The sequence below is a fragment of the Hydra vulgaris genome, chromosome 07 (genome assembly GCF_038396675.1).
Source record: "Hydra vulgaris chromosome 07, alternate assembly HydraT2T_AEP".
NCBI classification, from domain to species: domain Eukaryota; kingdom Metazoa; phylum Cnidaria; class Hydrozoa; order Anthoathecata; family Hydridae; genus Hydra; species Hydra vulgaris.
In genome coordinates, this window is record NC_088926.1 from 15322501 (window position 1) to 15328044 (window position 5544).

General features: G+C 30.3%; 1 protein-coding gene across 1 annotated transcript in view; it reads right to left on the reverse strand.

Moving 5' to 3' along the window:
• The window catches only part of LOC101236079 (metalloprotease TIKI2), a 4585-nt gene extending 4466 nt beyond the window's left edge, over positions 1 to 119 (reverse strand). The window contains exon 1 of the mRNA XM_065801169.1: positions 1 to 119. This exon is cut by the window's left edge and continues 81 nt beyond it. The gene's annotated coding sequence lies outside the window, so the exon portion shown is untranslated.
• Positions 120 to 5544: the final 5425 nt, after the last annotated feature.

Below are 5544 nucleotides of genomic sequence, written 5' to 3' on the forward strand. Positions count from 1 at the left end.
AACTATCACCTGGGTAGTAGAACGTTACTTTTAAATAATGCATTTTCTAATCTAAGGTAATTAAAAAGTTCCATAAAAATTAAGTCCACTCAATGGAGCATCGTCTTTTTAAAAATGCCGAAATGAAACGACACGTCAATCAAAGTGGACAATAAATGTATACGGGGGTAGAGTTTAAAATTGACGAAGTATTTATTTCTTTGTTCCTTCTGATGTAAACTTTGTAACTGATATGTTTGCGGTAATCTATGATGTGTATATAGAACTGCAAGATGTTATTTTTTATTTCAAACACATTATACTCTTTTTTTTTTAAATGGCATTTCTTTATTTTTGAATAATCTATTTTGTTTCTTATTGCTCTTTTGCAAATACCAAGCTTTATAGTTAAATAAATTCTTGCTTGACTACTATTATATTGTTGTCCATAGGTGTCTTAAAAAAATAATAAATTTTATATTTATATAATATATTTCATCAAAGCGAGTATACAGGTAGCGGAAAAAGATGTTTTACAAAAAATTTAACTAAGAATTTAACGGATTTGAGCATGCAGTGGTTATAAGAACCGAATTAATCGTAAATCATAAACGCTTCTTCTTCGCTTTACTGCAAAAATAACATAAACGAAAAAGCGTTATAAACTCAAATCTTTCAGGATGGACTTTTGTAAAAGCTTTAGTGTTGACTATTAGTACTTTTTTTGAAAATTATTTCTATTGAGGGAATTTCTATTATCCTGCTTTTTGATAAAGTATATATTCAATTATTTGAATAAAAAGTTCTTTTGTGTTAAAAAGATTATTTCAATTTAACAATATTTCATGTTTAAAATTGTTTTTTTTGGAATTTTATTTTTTTCTTGGAATTTAAGCTTGCAGCATATTAGTTATGGTTATACAAAAATACTTAGATGTTTTAGTAACATTTAAGTATTTTTGTAATTTAGTTTTACTTAATGATGGGAAAATTTTAACACAGATACGGTATTTGACGTTAAGAACTTCAATAGATTTTGAAATTTCTGTATTCAATAAATTAATCTAAAATTCTATATTTTGCTCAAGGTATGCAACACACTTTACATTATCGTATTACTTTAATAAAGAAGAGTAACAATACATATGTTTTTTTCTTCCATTTATTCAGACATATTATCAGGGTATTACAATATTCCTTATAAATCATCAAATTTTGCACATAATTCTCGAAACTATTTTATTCTAAAAACTATTTTTTATAAAATTTGTTATAATAAATACTTTTTTTTAATTTGTTGGCAAACTGCCCCGGGCGCGGCTGCAAATTTTTTTTTTCCAGCGGTCTTTTTCAGATATACCAACTTTTCGTTCCTAGCCCTTAAACCTTTCCAATTAGTTATGCAGTTTGTCTATTGGGTTCAACCCTTTTTGTCAGACAAGACGTTATACCAATATACAGCCTCCGCTAAAGAGATTCTTGATCGTTCTGCTGTTCGTTTAGTGCAGTGGTAAAATTATAAACTCAAATCTGAAAAATATATTAAAAAAACTTTTTAAAACAACATTTTTTAAATGGACTAAAAAAAATTATAAACTTTTGTTCGGGAGCCCCTTGGGTCCTTACTTTGTGTAAGAAAATAGAGTTGTACTTAGTTACAAAAATTATCTAAAACTATTGTCGTTGTTTTTTTAAAATTATATATTTTTTAAAGATTTCTTTTATTTATGCTAGATTAAAGTTTTTATCGCGACGTTCGTTTTAATAATTTGTTTTTAATTGAATTCTTTTATTAACGCCGAACTCAAGTTTGTTTTGCGCGGAAAATTAAATAAATTAACCGACAAGACAGTAAGTTATTAAAAATGTTGTAATAATAAGGATTTTAAACTGTAATCAGAAATAATCAGAAATGATGAATTAAATAACTTATATTATGGAGAATTTATGTTTCCACAAACGAAACTAAAGTTTTGCAATGTTAATTTAAATTCGAATTTGGTGTCAAAAAAAAACTGTCAAGTGCACGAAGAAAAAAATTAGCCAAAGATCTTCACAACTTGTGAATCGAACATTTTAGGTGATGAAAACTCCTTAAGACCTCCACTCTAAAAAGACACTCCAGTCTAAAATTAACCAAGATCAAGAAAATATGAATAACTGTTGTGTAATTCAACTTCTTCAACTTTATTCTTGAAAATTTGTAGCCAAAATTGTCTGGAAGCATAAAAGAAAGACAAAGAGCTTAAATGTAACTTAAAGTTTAAATTAGGTGAAACAGATAATAGAATCACAATCACAAAAGCTGTATCGCAGATAGGTGACACTCGCAGATTCTTATCTAATGACCCATCCATTCATAGTCGCAAAGGCTGGCTGTAAGAGAGAGAAACTGCATCATCTAAATGAATCCAATACTTTTCCCGAAGAGCAATAAAGAATATCCTAAAATCAAAAAACGCTATTACTCAAATAAATTTCAATACGAGGTATCAAAAAATAGTGAACAAGTGAAGAGGTTTATATACTCTCCAGAAACTGATACAACTTGCTGTGTTCCTTGTCGTCTATTTGACCCAATTTCAAAATCATATTTTGAGGGAAAAAAAAGGTTTCAACAACTGAAAAAAGTTTACAGAGCAAGTCTACATGCATGAGACATCTCCATCTCATTTCAGTTGTTCTAAGAAAGAGATGGAGGCAACAGTTAGGATAAAAAATAAACAAGCTGTCGAACTTATTAAACTAGTTAGCGGTGGAGCAGAAAGGTGGAGGAGCATTCTTAAAAGAATAGTGTCAGTGATCATATACTTGGCGGAACATAGTATTGCATTTCATGTAGGCTCATCAAAGTTGTACATTAAAAATATTCGGTAATTCATTGATTTTATCCAATTACTTGGTCAATTTGATCCAATAATGGTGGAGCACTTACGGCAAATTACTGCGAAAAACGGAAAAAGACTTTCACAAATGATAAGTGTCAACTTTCAAAACGAGGTCATTAACCTCTTAGCTTCGCATGTAAAAGAAGCTATCGTGAGCAAGGTAAAATTTGTATAGTATTTTTTAGTTATTATGGATTGCACTCCAGATCTTAGTCACAAAGACCACACTTCTCTAACCATCCGCTATGTTCATGAAGAAGATGAAACAATATAATCATTGTCTAAGAAAGCTTTATTGAATATACAGTGTCTGAAGAGTTGGCTGGTGAAGCTCTTTCTGATTTTATAATTGAAAAAATAAAGTCTTCTAGGCTAAACCTAAACAACTGTAGAGGTCAAAACTATGAAACAGCTTTAATTCGAAAAGGTGTGAAAAGGTGGCTCACGTTTCTGAAAATACCCATAAGTCTATGAAACCAGGTGGGAAGCTAGGATAAATTCTGTATCAGCAATTCAATACCAAAACAACGGCGTTATTAAAGCTCTGAAGCAGCTTAGTAAACAATTTGATGATGCATCAGTTTCATCAGAAGCAAAGTCAAATGTATATGAAACTGCAGATTTAATTGGAGGATTTTTTTATTTTTAGTAAACCTGATAGTCTGGCATGAACTTTTTAAATAAACTTTAAATAAATGAATTTTTTAAATAAACTTTGCGAGCAAAATTGTTCAGGAGAAGTATCAGAAGTCAGATATTTCTTTGGCTTCTAAGCAACTGAAAAGGAGTATGAAATTTGTGAAGAAAAAAGATTAAACCAGCCGACACATCCGGTATTGTAAATAGCTAGAGTATTTATCACGTATTATAAACCGCTGTTGATACCAGAAAAACGCGCATCTAGTTTTAAGTTTTAAATACGAGTTCAGTACCACGTTTAAATCAAAAATATAATGTAGCAGTTTAGTAATGTAGCGGTGTAGCAGTAATAATGTAGCGGTGTAGCAGCCAAAAATGATTCCCCGTAAATAAGTACTCCCGGAGTACTTATTTACTAGTAAAAAAAGTACTCCTCCAGTCATTTTAGGCTAGTAAATAAGTACTCCCGTTGGTACTCCCAACAAGAATAACTATTCCTAAACTTCTTTAGGACGTATCTTGACATTTTTTAATGACGATTAACTCACTTTTTTATAATTTTGTTTCCAATGCTTTTGTTAACTCGTCGTCTGTCTGTGAGCATCAAATCTTGCAATCAATTTTTGAGTCACTTCCTGGTGATAGATTTTTTTCAAAGTTTGCATACATACTCTTGTTTGATAATAATACAATATTCAATAATTAGTTTTGTAATAAATCAATTAATTTATATAATTTTAATTAAGTTTTTTTTTTTATACGAAAAAAAGAATAAAACTTTTATAAGTATTATAATTGTTTTCCTATTTATAAGCGCGTTTAGCATATTTGGATAAAACGTTGACTTCGTAATCGGAAAGTTAGGGGTTCGTTCGACCAAAGCCTGCCCACTTCGCGAAATTCCTGTTAACGGGTGATGCGGAAGTTATCGGACAAAATAAAAACGTCAATAACTTATTTATAAATAAAAAAACAAACTACTATTATATTTTTTTTAAATAAAGCATTTATCTTTTAATAAAAATATATTATTTTTTATATGAAAAAACACCACCATCTGCAATTGATCTCAATTTTGCTCTGAAGCCTTTCATATGCGACTGTAAAAAGTTTCAATCAATTTCTTGTAGTTTTAGTTTAATGCGATCAATCAAAACTTGCTCTGTTGAAGCTTGCCAATCTCCCTCGTAAACCTTCAGTGCCAAATGTCCCCAACAATTTTCAATTAGTCGTGCTTGAGGCACATTTGGGGGGTTAGATTCTTTATCAACGTAATAGACATATTGGTCCATCCAATTTTGAGAATCTTTAGAATAATGAGAACTTGCTAAATCTAGCCAAAATAAATAGTTAAAGTCTCCATGATACTTGTGAATAAATGGAAGAAGTCGTTTTTCTAAACATTCATTAATATAGATTGATGAATTGATCGCTACAGCCTTGGAAGTGCGAAACAATGGCTCGGACATACCACGGTCAGATATGGCTATCCACATTAATAATTTTTTTGGAAATTTTTCTTTTCCTATAAAACGAACACTTTCTGTGCATGTCTTTTTGTTGTTTGTGTAGTATCCAGAATTTCCAGGCATGTTGTCCCTTGCGAAACAAAAGTATTTTTTGTCATCGATGACTAGAAGCGATTTTGTGTTATAGAGTTGGTTAACTAGTTTCCTGCTTCTTTTCTTTGCCTTTATTTGTTGTTCTATAGTGTATTTTGGAGTCTTTTCACGTTTTCTATATTTAATTTTTTTTTTTTTTTAACTGACGACCAATTGTCGATTGATTTACACCGAATTCAATACCTATTTTTCTCTGACTGACCCCTTTTCGATTGTTGACAAGTCTCGTTAATTCGGCTTTCTTTTCTCTAGTCCAGGATGTCGGACGACCAGGGTGCTTTCTATCAGAAAACGATTGAACAGTTTCAAGTCTTTTTAGGTTATCATATATTGTACTTCGAGCATATCCTTCTTTTTCAAAATGATTTACATTTTTTTCTTTTTTTTATATTAGGTTTATTTACAAAAAACATTTT